The sequence below is a fragment of the Cyprinus carpio genome, chromosome A17 (genome assembly GCF_018340385.1).
Source record: "Cyprinus carpio isolate SPL01 chromosome A17, ASM1834038v1, whole genome shotgun sequence".
Classification (NCBI taxonomy): domain Eukaryota; kingdom Metazoa; phylum Chordata; class Actinopteri; order Cypriniformes; family Cyprinidae; genus Cyprinus; species Cyprinus carpio.
Window position 1 is genome coordinate 24,862,802 of NC_056588.1, and position 19,786 is coordinate 24,882,587.

At 36.5% G+C, this 19,786-nt stretch overlaps 1 pseudogene; it reads left to right on the forward strand.

Moving 5' to 3' along the window:
* Positions 1 to 15,408, forward strand: part of LOC109085400 — a 56,294-nt pseudogene extending 40,886 nt beyond the window's left edge.
* Positions 15,409 to 19,786: the final 4,378 nt, after the last annotated feature.

Sequence of the window (19,786 nt, forward strand, 5' to 3'; positions counted from 1 at the left end):
TGGGCTTCAAGGTATCCGTCTGATGATTCCTGTTTATTTGATTCAAGTTATTTCACTTTATCGTTATTAGCATTTACCATTTTTAAATTGTGTCCAAACCTTTGATGAAGTGAACATCACAACAAATGAGAATCCATGTTTTAAACTGGTTGCCTGAAATCATTTGTTTGAACTGATTCACTAAAATGAATCTTTTAGTCTACACTTCATTATGCCTCAATATTCACGTTCTTGATCTTTTTCTAGTATGATGATATCCTGATGGAGGAGGCAGCTCAAATCCTGGAGATTGAGACCTTCATCCCACTCCTGCTACAGGTACAACCCTCTTTCTCTTAAAATCTGCTTTGGTTATGTTATATGTTATGTTAGTTTGTATTATTAAATATTATATTATTATATCTTTTTCAGGGGAACATTTATTCAAAATATTAAAAATGAATCATGTTTTTTACACAAATTTCACAACTCTGCATTTAAAAAAAAAAAAAAAATGTACTTAATTTGAGAGTTTAAATATATAATTAAAACCTCACCGTTATGTATAGTTTTTTTTTTTTTTTTTTTTTAAATAAGAATGAAAATTGTATAATTATATACACTTGTACACAAAATAACAAAAGCAGTCGAATGACGAAGTTTTCCATTTTAATGACAAAGTGGAAAAAGTGGAAATCATGATTAGGCATAAAATAATGTCTTCAGAATAATTTATACGAGTGAAAATGGGCTGAGAAATTAACACATTTGTAATCTGGCTCAGAGAAGACTGGAATCATGCCTTTGTGACAGTTTTTCTAGTAATTAAGGGATGATTTAAGACAACTTCTTTACAAATGGCTGTTGAAAGCAAAAATGCTATGAAATGCACATCATATTTTGTGAGAAAGTGTGCTGTGCTCCAACAAAACACACACTATTTTTGGAATCAGTAGCCCAAAATTAGTAAGGAAAAACCTTTTGGATTTCATTCAGCAAATCTGATGCAGGGTAATTGTTTTAACTAATCAAAACAGAATATGTGACCTTACTGACTTAAACATCTCTGCCTCTGTGTTCCGCAGAACCCCGCGGATGGCTGCAGTCGACTCAAAGGCTGGATTATGATTGGTAATCATCATCAGTTAGCTCCTGTCATTTAGAACATGGCTTTCAGAAATATTCCAACATGGAGCAGTCACTTTTTACTCGCTTTGTTCGTCTGGGTGTTCCCTGACTGGCCAGGTCAGTCCATTTCTCAGACTGGAAAGATGCTTTAATATGTACCCATGTGCAGAAGTGGAAAGAGTACAAAAATATTCTACTCAAGTAAAAGTACCATTACATTAATGAAATTTTACTTAAGTACAAGTAAAAGTACCGGTCTAAAAATCTACTCAAGTAAAAGTAAAAAGTAGCTCTTTTAAAGTTTACTCAGAGTAAAAATTAGTTACATTTTAACAGTGGGAGGGAGGCAAAAATGGGACAGGCCAAGGGTGTCGAACTCAGTTCCTGGAGGTCCACAGTCCTCCACAGTTTAGATATAACCTTAATTAAACACCTGATCCAGCTAATCTAATAATTTAGGCTTATTTGAAAACTACATGATATGTGTGCTGGAGCAGGGTTAGAAATAAACTCTGCAGGGCTACGGCCCTCCAGGAACTGAGTTTGACACCCCTGGGATAGGCCTATTAATCTCAAACTAGTTGTTTTTAATTAAAGGAATCAGTTATTTAGAATAATAAGACATTTGGGCTGTTACCAGGCAAATCAGTATCAACAAACTCATCTTTTCAATGCAGACGAAATGCAGAAGCTTCATCGGAAGTGGCATTGAGATGTATTTACACACTGTTTAGTGCAGGACAAGAATGCATTTAACCTGCAGTTACAAATGCATGAATAATGTTTTGATATACAAGACATAAAATGTTGAATACTCATTTGAAATTATAAGAAATTAATTATAAAAAAAATAAATAAATCAAAAGATACTTTAAACGTGAAATTAAAATGGCCAGTATGTGTCAGCAAGTCACTGTTAATAAGTGAGTCACTGCGGTTGAACCGAATCATTTAAACAGTTGATTCATTCAGGAACGAAACACTGTCATGTTACTCAGAGACCCAAAACTGTGCTTTGGTGGCTGTGTTTGGAATTATTTTTTGTTGTAGAAATAGAGCAAAAACAGGCAATATGGTGTCTAAAACCCAAGTCTCTTAATTAACTTGTTTACTGACCTGTTGTAAAAAAAAGCATTCTTTGTGTGATTTTGATTTACTATATAAATGATATAAATATGTAAATTTTCTGCCCCTATATCTTCAATTTTGTGATCATTCTACATGCATTTTACAAGACTGAATCACACAGTGAAAGAACGCAATATAAATGTGCGCGCACATCATTAAAACAACAATTATGATATTATCGCAGACGATATATATCGCACACTCCGCACCACTGTCTTTTTGGCTAATTTGTGCAAAACCTCTTGCTAAAATGTCAAACCTTCATTTTAACCACCAATGCAACGATGCAATTATTTAGCTTACCTCTATATCCTTGCGAAGGGTTGATGTCTTGTCGAGATTTTATAAGCTGCTAGTTTGGTCTCCCAAGGTAAGCACAGCTTACACTGCATAAAAAAGCATAAATATGGCCAGGGGTTCACTTAATTTCCTTCGAGTTCAATATGATGGGGTTTCGTTTTCAGCGGTGTCTGCACCACTAACGCCTGTTTTGTCCGTCTGCATCTTTCTTGTGATTTTAGCGCCAGTTTGCTCTTCTGCCCATTATTTACTGCAGTAGTTTACAGGGAGCGATTTTTATTTTATTTTTTTTACTCCGTAATTAATGTGTTTTAAAATGTAGCGAAGTACAATACTTCAAACAAAATATACTTAAGTAAAAGTAAAATTACAGATTTGAAAAATTACTTTAAAAAGTAGAAGTACACAAATAAAGCTACTCAATTACAGTAAAGCGAGTAAATGTAATTCGTTACTTTCCACCTCTGCCCATGTGACATCAATATTGGGTTTGTTTAGTGTGAAAGCTGAAACTTGACGCCAAAGAATCACACATAGGCTTGCTTGCAGTAGATGAGTTTGTTTCTTCATCAGATTTGGAGAAATGTAGCATTGCATCAATGTCTCATCAATGGATGCAGTGAATGGGTGCCGTCAGAATGAGACTCCAAACAGCTGATAAAAACATCACAATAATCCACAAGCAATCCACAGCACTCCAGTCCATCAGGAGAGACAAAAGCTGAAACAAATCCATCATTAATACGTTCTTAACTTTAAACCGTGATGCAATGCTACATCTCTCCAAATCTGATAAAGAAACAAACTCATCTACATCTTGGATGGCCTGAGGGTGAGAACAATTTTGGGTGAACTATTCCTTTAACTAAAACTATTACAAATTATTTTTCGCTAATAGACAAAGCTTGAATAAAATAAGATAAAATATTAAATGAAAAATTTAAAGTTGCTTAAAGGGGACATTGGATGCCCATTTTCCACAAGTTGTATGATTCTTTAGGGCCTTAATGAAATGTCTTCAAAACTCTTTGGTTAATTCCTCAATGGTCGTGTAAAACAACACCCTATACCATCAAAAACAAAACTAATCCAGTGTGTGACGCCCTCAGTGGCTCTGATGTCGAGAGAAGATGATGAGAACTACAAACAACTCCAACTACAAAACACCTGCATTGCTTACGAGATCTTGTTGTTGCTGCGCCGCTTGAGCATGGAGAAAATAATGGCCAGCGCACAACTGGCTGAGGACAGAGATATGCTATATGTTATACAGATATGTTATACAGGACAGTCCGTCAGCCGTCATGGGCGGGGCTTGAGCAATATGATGTCATATTGCTCAGAAAATCAACATGGCCTGAATGGATTGAGACGCATTTATATGCAAACACCAGTTAAAAATAGCTGATGTACTGAAATCAACAAGACTAAAACTGAAATAAAAATAAATTAAAGCTAAATATATACATACATACATATATATATATATATATATACATATATATCTAATAACAATGACAGAACACCTAACATTGTTATACAAAATTTTAGTATTAAATATATATATATATATATATATATATATATATATATATATATTAGGGCTGTCAAATGATTAATCACGATTAATCACATCCAAAATAAAAGTTTTGTTTACATAATATATGTATGTGTACAGGTTATATTTATTATGTATATATAAATACACACACATAAATTATATATTTAGAAAATATTTACATGTATATACATTTATATATTTATATTATTATATTTTATTTTATATAAAAAATATTTAATATATAAGCATAACATATTCTTCTTAAATATATACATGCATGTGTGTGTATTTATATATACATAATAAATATACACAGTATACACACATATATTATGTAAACAAAACTTTTATTTTGGATGTGATTAATCGTGATTAATCATTTGACAGCCCTAATATATATATATATATAGATATATATTTAATACTAAAATAACACTAATTGCTTGAAAATGTGTATCTGGGGTTTGTTTTTGTAGACCACATTCTAATAAGCAGAAAAATACAAAGAAAATACACACCTTGGGTAAAATAGACTACTGTACAATGCTTTAAAAAGCTGTTTAGTTAGAGCAGTGTTTCTCAAAAATATTTAGCCACGGCACAGTTTTGATCAGTAAACACCACTAAGCACAGAAATATAGCAAAATTGCACAGACATCCATTGCTTCAAATGGCATATTACAACTGAATATTACATTTGTCGATCTGTGTTTTGTCCATCATTAACAGCCGCATCTGAGGCAGTGAGTGCATCGCATTACGTTTTCATCAACTTACAGGTTATAAAGTTTATTGTAGCTATATTGGTGCTCAGTGTTTTTGAAGTTCAGTTGAATACATTTGGCCAAAATCTCATGCTATAAAATATGAACCGCTATGCACAGGATGACGGAAAATGCTAACTCTTCTCCAATCGTCAAACACACACAAAACATAAGCCTGTATAGACAGTGTTTCTAGAGTAAAGAAAATGCTGCACTTATTCAAACATCAGTTCTTTATTTGAGCTTGCTTTGCAAACGTGCAGAGATCCATATCCAGGAACTATATCCATAAGTGTCTTACTTTGACTTTGACTCTCTCTCTCTCTCTCTCTCTCTCTCTCTCTCTCTCTCTCTCTCTCTCTCTCTCTCTCTCTCATCTCTGGTAGTCTGTGTAACCTGTATAACTGGCGCTATAAGCAGCTGGGGAACCTCCCTCATGTTCAGCTCATGTCTTCCAGCTCATTAACGTGGAGGACTTCAACGGCGTGGGTGAATCTGAACCCAACCCGTACTTTTATCTGGTGAGCGTGAACACAAGTTCAGTTAAATGACATACACATGCATCACGAGCGTTTCTTCCTCCCCTGAATCATCAAAAACAAGTGTCATTTCCAAAACACCTCAGAAATCATCATTCATTCTGTGGCGGAAATGACATTTGAAACATTTGTCTTGTTAATGCTAATGTTATAGCTGGCATTTTATTTATCCTATATTCAAATAAATAGTAATTTATCTTTTTTTTTTTTTGTAATTGGGAAATGACAGAGTTCTGTTTAGTTAAATAATATTTTCTTTGATTTATCTTTGATGTATGAATAAGTCTGTAATGAAAACAAGTTTTTATTACAGTCACTGTATAATTCTTTATATTTAATAGTAGAAACATAATTTTTATAATTAAAAGTTAATATAAAAACTGCCTTTTTAAATTATACGCAACCCAGTTTTTATTTTTATGTTGATTAGTATTTTTTTTTTTTTTTTTTTTTTTTTTTCAATTAATTGATTATTAAATAAACTTTAGTTTGGATTTCAGTTTTCTGCTGAATAAAAACTTTAAATTTTCATTAAAATCATTTTGGAGCTTCACTAGTAATTTCTCAAAAAAAAAAAAAATTATATAAAATTGAAAGCACACCATAAATATTGACACGCTTTGTTTCACTCTTTGTTTAGATTATTTAATAATGTAATATTTGGATTTTCTTAGTTTACAGTTGATAGTTCGGATCTGGGACAAGAACAAAAAAAAATAACTGTAATCTTTATATATAAGGTAAAAATAAAGAAAATAAAACATTTATTGAAGGCATGGAAAAAGTTTAAATATGATCTTCATATACCAAAAAAGTAACATCCTTTTATGTTAAGTTGAGGGAAGAGAAGGCTGGACTTTCATGACATGGGTTTTTGAGAATCCTGGCAGATTCTTGTATAAGTTCCTGAAACTCAGCACTGTTCCTAAGTGAAAACCGTACGGCATGCGGTGTGCAAGTCACATGAGTGCGGATATGTGCCCCGCCACTGTTTACTGGGGACCTGGAGGGAATTGTCCTCATTACAGTATCCATGCCAACACACACACACACACACACACACACACACACATGCTGCTCTAATGGGCCGTATGAATTAGCCTCTCACAGAGCAATAGGAAGGACATTGTTTGCGCAGTCAGTGCTTGCAGCCGCTGAAGAAGTGTTTCTTATTAGTAGGTTTGTACCCTTATTAGTGTCCTGCTGGAGCTGTTGCCACGTCAGCAGTGCTCTGTTAGTTAAAGTTTAAGTTCAGAGCTGTTCCTCTTACAAATACAACCCATAGGTTTAGCCTGTTTTTAATAGATGAAATTGGGTCAAGAGAAGGGTTAAATTTAATTTCTCTTTATTTTTTAGATTATTGGTAATACTTTGCAACTGGTAATGATTATAGGCAATTAAAACTTTAAATAGTAAAGTATTACGCCCTCAAACACTATGGTATCATATAATGGTAAAAGACAATTAGTCAAGTTAAAAAGTAGTTGGAAATTAGATTTACATGTTCTTTTTAAAGGTTTTTTAAACAAAACATTTTGCAGTGTTTGTTCATTATATTGTAAACCTGTTCAGAATTCATATCTAAACATTAGAGCAATACTAAATGTGCATGCTAAACATACATGTTCTCAAGTGTTAATTCAGACACCGCTGTTTGCTTTATAAATGTCCATATTGCATTGTCTTTGTACTGCTGTAAAATAAATAAACGCTCCGGCCGTCTTTAACCGAATGTTGCAATATTGACATGCTGTCCTGTAAAAGTGCATGGGATTCCTGAAGCAGCTGATAATTAACAGTTAACCAAGATCAGTCAGTCTAGTCTGTTTAATGCTCTTTCTTTCTTTACTTGCCTTGTTTTTATTTCTCTTGAACTCTAAATCTAAAATCACTCTTTCCTCTGTCATTTACAGTACGTGTTATAAAATGATAAAATTCACTGAAAAGAGTCAAAATATTATAAAGCAGTTTGACATTATGAACTGTCTTGTGAGAGATGCTGAATGCATGTAACCTGTGTGTGTGTGTGTGTGTGTGTGTGTGTGTGTGTGTGTGTGTTTGTAGAATCTGGCATAGGCCGAGTATGCGGTGGCGCTGTACATATACATGCATCTGCTGGGATATCCTGCTGAACGCATCAGTGTACTGACCACCTACAATGGCCAGAAACATCTGATACGAGATGTCATCAACCAGAGATGTGCCAACAACTCATTCTTCGGACAGCCCAGTAAAGTAAGAGCAGCTGACACGGTGATTTCTTGACATGACACTGGTGTTGTAGCTTCAGAAGTGAGCCGTGATGCTGATGTGTGTTCCTGTGGATGGCCGAGTGGTTGATTAATGTGTGTGGACAGCTGATCCAGTGTTCTAAGTGACTTTTTTTTTCTGTTCACTATTTTCCCTCTTTTGTAGCAGTGGGCAGGTTTGTTGTAGCGTGCAAACTGACCCCACGGTGGCCTCTGTCATGACTGAGTACAAACCAAATAAACAGACGACTGCCGTTTGCACAGAATTTTGGAAAAAAAGATATTATGGCAATCAGTGAGGACCAGAAACTGTTTGGCTTTCGAGAATCTTGAAGAATGTTGGTTCAAGATTCTTCAGAATTTTCATTTTTGTGTGTACTGTGAAACAGTGTCAGTCTCTTCTAAAGAATGCAGCTGATTAAGTCTAACAGCAAAGTGTGTATTGACCCATTTGTATGCAGAGGGTTTTGCAGGGGTTAACTGGACGTTCTGCTGGGGGTGAGATCCTTTCTTCAGTACAGAAATGGGCCAGTCTCGCTCGAGTATGCGCGGCATGTATCGAGCGGGCACAGAGCACGTGTCCACGCACCTCGAGACTCGCTGATGAAATTCACATCGGACACCATCTGCTGAGAGGCAGAGATCCAGCCACCGAGACCGAGGAAGAGCAGAATGATAATGAGACACTGTTTTAACACGCGGCCACAGGAAATCAAATACTAGGCTGTCGCTGCTTTCTGCTGTTATGTTACAAGCAGATCCAGACAGACTGCTTTGCATTTGTTTTTAAATTATGTCAAATCAAATGTTAACTTCCTTCCATCTTGACTTTATTGCTGTCACATATTTCCAAATAGAAAAATGTGTGTTCATTTAGGACGTCATCCACAGATCCAGCAAAATATAAGCCTGAATTCCCACAAGGGCCGAAAGAAAGATTGTGTTACTTTAAGATACAAGTGAATATATGAAATGTAACAAATGAAAGAATTATTCTGACTGGTGGTTGAAATGTTGCAGAGTTTTTGGTGATTGTTCTCGGCATGGAATTAAAGTCAGTCAGAATTTGAGTTTCTGAACTGAAGGAAGAGTCCTGTTGACTTAATTACATTCTAGACACAGAGACCTTCTGTCTTTTGGAACTCCGCATCATGCTTTCAACAGGATGAGGTGACAGTGCATCACTTCAGGAATCTAAATCTGGTCAGACATTAGTAGCACTAAAACAGCATGTTTCCAGCCAGGACAGTGCAGGGGAGCACATACTCTTCAATTAAAACAAACCCTCAGGAAACTGGAAAAAGAGCCGCTGGGTTGTTTATATAACAGACTGCCCTTTGTCTTGTAGGTGACCACAGTGGACAGGTTCCAGGGTCAACAGAACGATTACATCATCCTCTCACTGGTCCACACCAAATCTGTAGGACATTTGGGGTGAGCACTTCCTGTGACCATTTAATTATTAAAAATATAGTTTATATATATATAACACTTTAAAATGACAAATATTATTTATTTAAAGCCATTTAGTTAAAAAAAATGTGGTTAAATGTAACAAAACCAGTGTTATTTTATTTGTTTTATTGAGATTCTATTATTTTTGTTAGTATTTTCAATTAGAATTAGTTTTAAATATATTTTTAGCTTTCATGTTAATTTTAGTTAAACATTTAGTAATTTTGTTGTTTTTAGAATTTTATTAGTTTTGTTTTTCTTTTCTTTTTATTAATTTATCTATTTTTAACGTTCATATAGTTTTTTTTTTTTGTTTTTTTTTTAAGATTTAGTTATGTTAGTTTAAGTTAAACTAAATGAAAATGAGAAATGTTACCTTGGAAATAAAATCAAATAAGTTCAGTTTTTCATATATATACAGTATATATATACAGAGAGAGAGAGAGAGGAACTTTTTTATATTAAATAAATATTAAGCTATGATAATATTTTTTTGTGCACAAAGAAAACAACAATAACTTAAATAAATAACTGTCTACTGCCTTGTTGGAGAGTATCCAAGAATGTGATCAGTGTTGTATACGTTAGGGGGGAAAGCGCGCATGAATGTAATTAGCGTCGTTTCACTTAGGGTAAAGAGTGCGTATGCATTGTGATACTCTCCAAAACAGCGGAAGATGGTAACTTGGGGAGAGGAATTGTTGAATAAAGTTATCATTTTTGTTTTCTTTGCACACAAAAAGTATTCTCGTATCTTGAGCCACTGATGTCACATGGACTGTTTTACTGATGTCCTACGTTTCTGTGTCTGGTAACGTTTCAGTTGCGTTGCTGTCTATAGGAGGGTCAGAGCGCTGCCAGATTTCATCAAATACATATATCTGTATATCTATATAACTGTATATCTTATATCTTAATTTGTGTTCTGAAGATGAACGAAGGTCTTACGGGTTTTGAACGATATGGGGGGGAGTAAGTAATGACAGAATTTTCATTTTGGGGTGAACTATCCCTTTAATAGTGTGTTAGTGGTATTTAAATAGCACTGATCCACAGATCTGTTCTAGAAAGTGACTGATGTTTTCTGTCTTTACTTAAGAGATGTGTGGCGTCTGGTTGTGGCCATGTCCCGTGCGAGGCTCGGCCTCTACATATTTGCTCGAGTGTCTCTTATCCAGAACTGCAACGAGCTGACGCCAGCCTTTAGCCAGCTAATCGCCCGACCCCTGCAGCTGCTCATCCGGCCCCATGAATACCACAGCTCTGTGAGTACAGTCAGCGCGTCACATCTCAAGGATGTATGTCTTGCGTCTGGGCTCTCGGCTTGCTGGAGAAATTGGAATTTCAAAAATCAATCATTAAAACAACAACAACAACAACAACATTAAAAAGTAAAAGAAAAAATAGTTAAAGGTTCTGCACTACTAGTGTCACCTTGAGGAACTACAAAAATAAAGCATAGTACTACTAGGTTTGTATCACTAGATATGAATTATATCAGTCAGTTTTCTCTGTCTCTCTCAGAAAAAAAAAATGCCGTCTAATGCAGGTTTGAGGACATATCCTTCAGTATGGTGCAGATTGGTCTTTCATGAGTTTTTAAGCAATAATAATGACACGTCTTGTATATGACGATAAATGTTCTAATGTGTTACAGAGTGAGTTAACACCTGCTGAGTGATTGGGTATTATCTGTAGAAAATAAAATCGCACAATTCAACATTTTAAACTCCAAACAGACCAGTTTTGGTAACTGTATTGGTAAATTTGCAATAGAAAATAAAGCAACTCATTACCAAACAACATTATTTGAAGGTTAAGCATCCTAAAGAATATGTAGATGTGTTCTAAAATCAGAATTTTCCAGAATGATTTTAACTGAGAATTTTTCACCGATCCGGAGTTGGCATGTATGATTATCATGTTAATGATGTCCAATTCATGACAAACTTAGTTTTTGAAAACAAGTATTAATAAAAAGAAAAAGTGTCAATTTTGAATTTGTTGTTGACTACTGCAGTCCTCTGACTAAAAAACAGTTGTCTGATTCACACGTTATGTTAGATTCACGGCTTACTGATTCATTTGCTGCTTGTCGTTCTGCAACAGCAGCTCCTGGATCCTCCTCGTCAGCTGCTGAGCTCACAGGAGCCCATGGAGGCCAATGAAGAGCGTCCCGAGACTCCGAGTCAGAGTGAGGAGCAGCAGCTGACGGCCGCTGAGGAAGAGGGGGTACAGGCGAAGATTGGGGACCAGAGAGATAAGGAAGAGCAGGAGCAGGGTCATACTAAAATACTGTCCACGAACACTGAGTGTTGAATGTTCTTTTACCTTTTGTAAGAGGAGTTTTGTAATAAAATTTTATTAAAACTCCCCTCAATAAAAAGTCATTCTTTTTATTTATCTAACACACAGTGGCCTGATTTCACATTAAGCCAGGTTTAGGCCATAGTTCAATTAGGACATTGATGTAATTTTTAATAAATAATGCCTAACATGACTGAAGAGAAAAAAAAAAAAACATTACCGATGTGCATTTTGAGACAAAACAAGGGCGCTGATATATTTAAAGATCTGTCAGTACAAGTTTCTTTCAGTTGAAACAGCTCAGACTAGTCTGGGACTAAGCTTAAGCCTTGTCTGTGAAACCAGGGGTATATTTTTCCCTTAAAAATCTTTTTGTTTTGAATCCCAATAGCCAGTTTTCCATTAGAAACCATCATTCTGAAATGTCATGTTAGTATTGTTGATATACTATTATATAGTGAATTATATCTTTATAAGCCTGCATATATCAAAAATACAGAAAAACAGTAATATTGTGATATATATTTGATATATATTATTTATATAGCATATATATATATTCTATATATATATATATATATAAAAGGTATATATATATATATATATATATATATACTATCATTTTTAATCATTATTGCTGATAGGGTTTTTTTCCAAATTACTGATTTTTTGTTATTTTTAAATTTTAAAAACTTTAACAAATATTTTTTTTTATTTTTTAATAAATGTTTTTTTGTTTGTTTGTTTAAGTACTTTAACAAATAAGAAATATTTGAAAAAAAAAATGTGGAAAAATAAGTTTAGGGTTTTTATATTAGTGCTTATTTAGAGTAATGTAGAGTAATTTTTTTTTTTTTTTTTTTTTTTTTTTTTTTACTATTTTTTTTTTTTTATGGTTTTAGTTTTAGCTGATGGTAAAATCCCTGTCCTGTAAACGCTGAACTTCAGCACATATCTGAGTGTAGATCACATGAATGTGTTGTTTGTGTAACTCGTGAAAGACGTCCGCTCTCACTCGTCTGTCTCCAGCTGTCCTGAGCGCTGCCGGAGCTGTGACTGACTGCTGGGAACTCAGCTGCATCAGCTTCATCAGGGTCTCTGGCGTCTGTCAGCAGGAACTCCTGGAAACATTAACAGAGCTTTCAAGAGGAACTTATTACGCAACTCAACAGTCGCTCCCAGTAAGTCCTTTCATTTTCATAAGTTCATGACTAACCGTGTTTGCTCAGTAACAACCGGATGAGCTAAATATAAATCCAAGTTACATGTGTATTTGAAGTGTTTTATATGTTGCATTTCACACAAGATTGCGCCATTCCAGAGCAGAACGTACTGACACAACAGCATGAGACTGATGATGTGATTTCCTCAAACCAGCCGTGGGTTTTATTGTTGGTTGTTGTAGTAGACAGACAGCACGCTGATCACATGCCTTCTGGTTTGTCAAAAAGCACATTTTTATGAACTTTGCTTTTAATGCCACTAATGTTGACTTTTAATTAACTTATTACTTATTTAAATTATTATTATTATTGTGCCTAGAAGTCAAGATAAATCGAGACATATCTTTTAATTAGAATTTATAATTATAAAATAACCTGTCAGTGTTTTGTTTTTGTTTTTTGTTGTTGTTGTTGTTTTTCCCTCAGATCCATTTTCAGAAATAAACCTTAGGTCCGTAAAGAACATTTAACATTAACATTAAAGAAATAGTGCACCTTCAGTTGCTGGTCCCCGTTAACTTGCATAGTGTGTTTTTTTTTTTTTTTTTTTTTTTTTTTCTCCATACTATGGAAGTCAATGGGGACCAGCAACTGAAGATGAACTATCCCTTTAAGATTTCAAGATTTCTAGTTGTCACATACATGGTTACACATAGGATAAAACTTAAATGTAAACCTGGTCAGCATGTGTGCATTAGATATACATAGTAGGTAAAAAAAAAAAAACATGTAACAGCAAAATCAACTGAAACTTTCCATTGCACTTTTCCCCCTTTTCTATGGCATTGCTATAAAAAAAGTGGAAAAGAAAAAAATGCTTTGTTGGTTCTTTACATATCCCAATAATATCTCCCACTTTTTACTCGTCATTTAGGTGTAGAAAAATCATATTAAATTGAACCAAGTCTGTAATCAACTGATTCTGTATCATAGAATATACTGAAATGATTCTGAAATGAATAAAGTCTCAAAGTTTGCTGCAAATTCATCACACTATTAATAATCATAAGGAAAAAAAAAAACTTTTTTTAACAGTGCAAAAAAAATTTACAAAATAAAATGTTTCTCATCACAAACCAAGACATTGTTGGAAACACTTTAAAATAAGATTCAACTTGAACTCATAATGAATAATGTTTCTACAGTATTTATTTTAATGTTAATTTCAACCTTTACAATGCACATTTTTAAAACCAGAAGTTATATAATTAGTTAATGCACTATGAATTAACAATTGTATTTTTATTCAACAAATTGACAAATGGGGAAACTGCATTATTATTGCACATTCTCACCATCAAGTTGCCGGAAAAGTTGCTCCTGCTTTCAGTTGTGAGATGATGTAGTTCCTGATCTTTCTCTTAGAAAGCTGGTTTCTCCATCCAGCACTCCCTCTGATTATCTAAAGGAATTTAACTATCTCTTAAAATTTTTCTGTGAAATCACAGTGAGCTTTACATCCAGATGCATGAGACGCTTTCAGATGGATGAGTCTCTGAAGCACCTGAAACATTAAAGGACTAGGTCACCCAGACTCATAACTTTTTTAAAATGTCCTCACCCTCAGGCCAGTTCTAGTTTGTTTCTTCATCAGATGTGGAGAATCACCAATGGATGCTCTGCAGTAAATGGTTGCTGTCAGAATGATATTATCACAATAATCCAAAAGTAATCCACAGCACTCCAGTCCATCAGTTAATGTCTCGTAAAGTGAAAAGCTGTGTGTTTGTTAGAAACAAATTCATCATTGAGACATTTTTACCTTAAAACCATTGCGTCTGGACAAAATCTGAGTCCATAATCCATAATAACACTTCCTCCGGCGAAACAGTTTGAAGTTAATTTAATTATAAATTTGTTTCGTACACACACAGCTTTTGTATTCTCCAGATGTTAACTGATGGACTGGAGTGCTGTGGATTATTGTGATGTTTCTATCAGCTGTTTGGACTCTCATTCTGACGGCACCCATTCACTGCAGAGGATCCATTGCTGAGACACTGATGCAATGCTACATTTCTCCAAATCTGATGAAGAAACAAACTCATCCTAATCTTGAATAACCTGAGAGCGAGTAGATTTTGGCAAATTTTTAATTTCAGGTGAGCTATTCCTTTAAGGGAGTGATGTATCTGATCTCACTCTCTCCTAATTACTGCTCTCATTAGCACTGCAACTGTTGCAGAGATGTATTAATATTCTGAAGGCAGGAGTGTGTTTACATCCTAATTATAAACCAAATTCTTTATCTGGAGAGCAGTGCTGCTTGGTAAAGTTTATGCACTGACTTTGAAAAAAAAGAGTATTGTGTGAAATTTTTTTTAAAAAGCTGTGTATCTCTTGTTCCTGTAGCAGAGGATGTCGTGTGGCTCGTGTTTCTGGGGCATCGTCTGGCTGCTGGTCCTGCTGGTTCTCGGCTGGCCCTTGAGCATTATGCTGGGGGGTCTGTATGGCCTCATCGCCCCTCTCACCGTCTGCGTCGGTCTGGACCGGCTGGCTGACCTGCTGATGGAGGGGGCCAATCTAGGCCGAAAGTGTGCCCTTAACATGAGGCACGGCAAAGCGTTATGCTGAGACCACGAGCCCTTCAGCTCCCCGCCAAGAAGAGTCCACAGTTTCCACATCTTTTCATTTAAGCAGTGTTTAATTATCAACATGAACTGTTTTTGACAGTTTACTGTGCATTTGATTCCATAAAGCCTTAATGAAAATTCCTCTCTGTATCTGTTGCTCTTAGGCTGTTTGAATATGAAAAATTAAAATACTCTTTCAGTATTCTGGTGCTGATGTCTGTGTTTATATTACAGGACAAGTTTTCTAGGCTAAGCTGTCCTCTTTAGAAACTTCATGTGTCTGTTAAATGCAGTGCTTCAAAAGCAGCTGCTGAATTTCCAGACATGGGACAAAACCATCAGTTTCAGGCATTAAAAAAGTTTGTATCTACACATTATTGTTTAAATCAATGTCAACACAATCTAATCGAAAAAATAATGTGTACTGTCATGTCAAATATGAATAGAACCCTTACATTTACATTATTCACAGATTAATGAATAAACTGAAGATTTTCAGCTCCATGTACGGCAACATAACTAAAACCAAAAGCATGAAAACATTTTTGTTACTTGAAGTAAAATAAATATGCACAGCTGCAAACATTTTCTTTCTTTTTTTCTTTCTTTCTTTCTTTCTTTCTTTCTTTCTTTCTTTCTTTCTTTCTTTCTTCATTTAGTATACATTTATGTGCTAAAATAAAGTTTTTTATCTTAAATTTTATAAGTACTAAGTTATGCTCTGAGGACAGGTTGTTTTAGGAGGGATGAGTGATGATGAAATGGTACATTTGTGCTGAGAATAGTGATCATCTCTGATGAATATTAAAGTGGAAATATTGCTAGTTTAAAATCCTGTGGCAAGTTATGGGACATGTTTAGTATCATGTCTAATGAACCAGAGCCCTCTTTCCTCTGGAGGTTCAGCATATGAGAGGAAATGTGAGTTCACACTGGACTGTGCTGAGTTTGGATGGAGGCGGTAACTGGAGACTGAGGTGTCAGATTAGTGAGACTTCAGGAACCACTGCAGAGCCATGCAATGTAACCAGAGAAACCTTCAGAGCTCCAGCAGCTCATTCAGTGCTGCCCTCTGCAGGACCAGAGTCACATGTCTGTCTGTCTGTCTGCCTGCCTGCCTGCCTGCCTGCCTGTCTGTCTGTCCGTCCGTCCCTCTATCTATGTGTCTGTCTGTCTGTCTGTTCATCCCTCTATCTATGTGTCTGTCTGTCTGTCTGTTTGTCTGTTCGTTCCTCTATCTATGTGTGTGTCTGTCTGACTGTCTGCCTGCCTGTCTGTCTGTCTCTCTATCTATGTGTGTGTCTGTCTGACTGTCTGCCTGCCTGCCTGTCTGTCCGTCTCTCTATCTATGTGTCTGTTTGTCCGTCCCTCTATCTATGTGTCTGACTGCCTGCCTGCCTGCCTGTCCATCCATCCCTCTATTTATTTGTCTGTCTGTCCTTCTGTCTTTCTGTTCGTCCCTCTATCTGTCTTTCTGTCCGTCTGTCTGCCTGCCTGTCTGTCCGTTCGTCCATGTATCTATATGTCTGTCTTCCTGTCTGTCTGTCGGCCTGCCTGTCTGTCTGTTCATCCCTCTATCTATCTATCTATCTATCTATCTATCTATCTATCTATCTATCTATCTATCTATCTATCTATCTATCTATCTATCATCTATCTATCTATCTATCTATCTATCTATGTGTCTGTCTGCCTGCCTGCCTGCCTGTTCATCCCTCTATCTATGTGTCTGTCTGTTCGTCCCTCTATCTATGTGTCTGTCTGTCTGTCTGTCTGTCTTTTCGTCCCTCTATCTGTGTCTGTCAGTTCATCCCTCTATCTATGTGTCTGTCTGTTCATCCCTCTATCTATGTGTCTGTCTGTTCGTCCCTCTATCTATGTGTCTGTCTGTTCGTCCCTTTATCTATGTGTCTGTCTGTTCGTCCCTTTATCTATGTGTGTGTCTGTCTGTCTGTTCGCCCCTCTATCTATGTGTCTGTCTGTCTGTCTGTCTGTCTTTTCGTCCCTCTATCTGTGTCTGTCAGTTCATCCCTCTATCTATGTGTCTGTCTGTTCATCCCTCTATCTATGTGTCTGTCTGTCTGTCTGTCTGTCTTTTCGTCCCTCTATCTGTGTCTGTCAGTTCATCCCTCTATCTATGTGTCTGTCTGTTCATCCCTCTATCTATGTGTCTGTCTGTTCGTCCCTCTATCTATGTGTCTGTCTGTTCGTCCCTTTATCTATGTGTGTGTCTGTCTGTCTGTTCGCCCCTCTATCTATGTGTCTGTCAGTCCATCCCTCTATCTATGTGTCTGTCTGTCTGTCTTTTTGTCCCTCTATCTATGTGTCTGTCTGTTCATCCCTCTATCTATGTGTCTGTCTGTTCACCCCTCTATCTATGTGTCTGTCTGTCTGTCTTTTTGTCCCTCTATCTATGTGTCTGTCTGTTCATCCCTCTATCTATGTGTCTGTCTGTTCACCCCTCTATCTATGTGTCTGTCTGTCTGTCCGTCTAACTATGTGTCTGACTGCCTGCCTGCCTGTCTGTCTGTCCTTCTGTCTTTCTGTTCGTCCCTCTATCTGTCTTTCTGTCCGTCTGTCTGCCTGCCTGTCTGTCAGTTCGTCCATCTATCTATATGTCTGTCTTCCTGTCTGTCTGTCTGTCTGTCTGTCGGCCTGCCTGTCTGTCTGAAAACACAACTAAATAACTATCTATCTATCTATCTATCTATCTATCTATCTATCTATCTATCTATCTACAAACCCGATTCCAAAAAAGTTGGGACACTGTACAAATTGTGAATAAAACCAGAATGCAATGATGTGGAAGTTTCAAATTTCAATACTTTATTCAGAATACAACATAGATGATATATAAAATGTTTAAACTGAGAAAATGTATCATTTTAAGGGAAAAATAAGCTGATTTTAAATTTCATGGCATCTACACATCTCAAAAAAGTTGGGACAAGGCCATGTTTACCACTGTGTGGCATCCCCTCTTCTTTTTATAACCGTCTGCAAATGTCTGGGGACTGAGGAGACAAGTTGCTCAAGTTTAGGAATAGGAATGTTGTCCCATTTTTGTCTAATACAGGCTTCTAGTTGCTCAACTGTCTTAGATCTTCTTTGTCGCATCTTCCTCTTTATGATGCGGCAAATGTTTTCTATGGGTGAAATATCTGGACTGCAGGCTGGCCATTTCAGTACCCAGATCCTTCTTCTACGCAGCCATGATGTTGTAATTGATGCAGTATGTGGTCTGGCATTGTCATGTTGGAAAATGCAAGGTCTTCCCTGAAAGAGACGATGTCTGGATGGAAGCATATGTTGTTCTAGAACTTGGATATACCTTTCAGCATTGATGGTGCCTTTCCAGATGTGTAAGCTGCCCATGCCACACGCACTCATGCAACCCCATACCATCAGAGATGCAGGCTTCAGAACTGAGCGCTGATAACAACTTGGGCTGTCCTTGTCCTCTTTAGTCCGGATGACATGGCATCCCAGTTTTCCAAAAAGAACTTAAAATTTTGATTCGTCTGACCACAGAACAGTTTTTCCACTTTGCCACAGTCCATTTTAAATGAGCCTTGGCCCAGAGAAAAACGCCTGCGCTTCTGGACTCATATTTAAATATGGCTTCTTTTTTGACCTATAGAGTTTTAGCTGGCAATGGCGAATGGCACGTTGGATTGTGTTCACCGACAATGTTTTCTGGAAGTATTCCTGAGCCCATGTTGTGATTTCCATTACAGTAGCATTCCTGTATGTGATGCAGTGCTGTCTAAGGGCCCGAAGATCTCGGGCACCCAGTATGGTTTTCTGGCCTTGACCCTTACACACAGAAATTGTTCCAAATTCTCTGAATCTTTGGATGATATTAAGCACTGTAGATGATGATAACTTCAAACTATTTGCAATTTTTCTCTGAGAGACTCCTTTTTGATATTGCTCCACTATTTTTCGCCGCAGCACTGGGGGAATTAGTGATCCTCTGTCCATCTTGACTTCTGAGAGACACTGCCACTCTGAGAGGCTCTTTTTATAGCCAATCATGTTGCCAATTGACCTAATAAGTTGCAAATTGGTCCTCCAGCTGTCCTTATACTTACATTTAACTTTTCCGGCCTCTTATTGCTACCTCTCCCAACTTTTTTGGAATGTGTAGCTCTCATTAAATCCAAAATGAGCCAATATTTGGCATGACATTTCAATGACATCTGTATGTTTGCCTATCTATCAATCTGTCAGTCTATCTGTCTATCTGTCTGTCTATCTATCTGCCTGCCTGCCTGCCTGCTGTCATTCTATTTTTCTCTTCTTTCATCTGTCTCTGTTCATAAACAATAATTAAAACTAAGCTTGTTCTTTTTAGATTGTTAATACTAGGTTAATACTGTGATGAACACACAAAACCCGGTTCCTCTGCCTGTGCACAGCCTCTCTCTCTCTCTCTCTCTCTCTCTCTCTCTCTCTCTCTCTCTCTCTCTCTCTCTCTCTCGCGCGCTCTCTCTTCCTCATAGCAATCCTGAGGGGAACCTTCACCAGCCAAAATTGGCTGGTTTTAATTTCAAGTTTGTGCTGGCAGCACGGGCCGT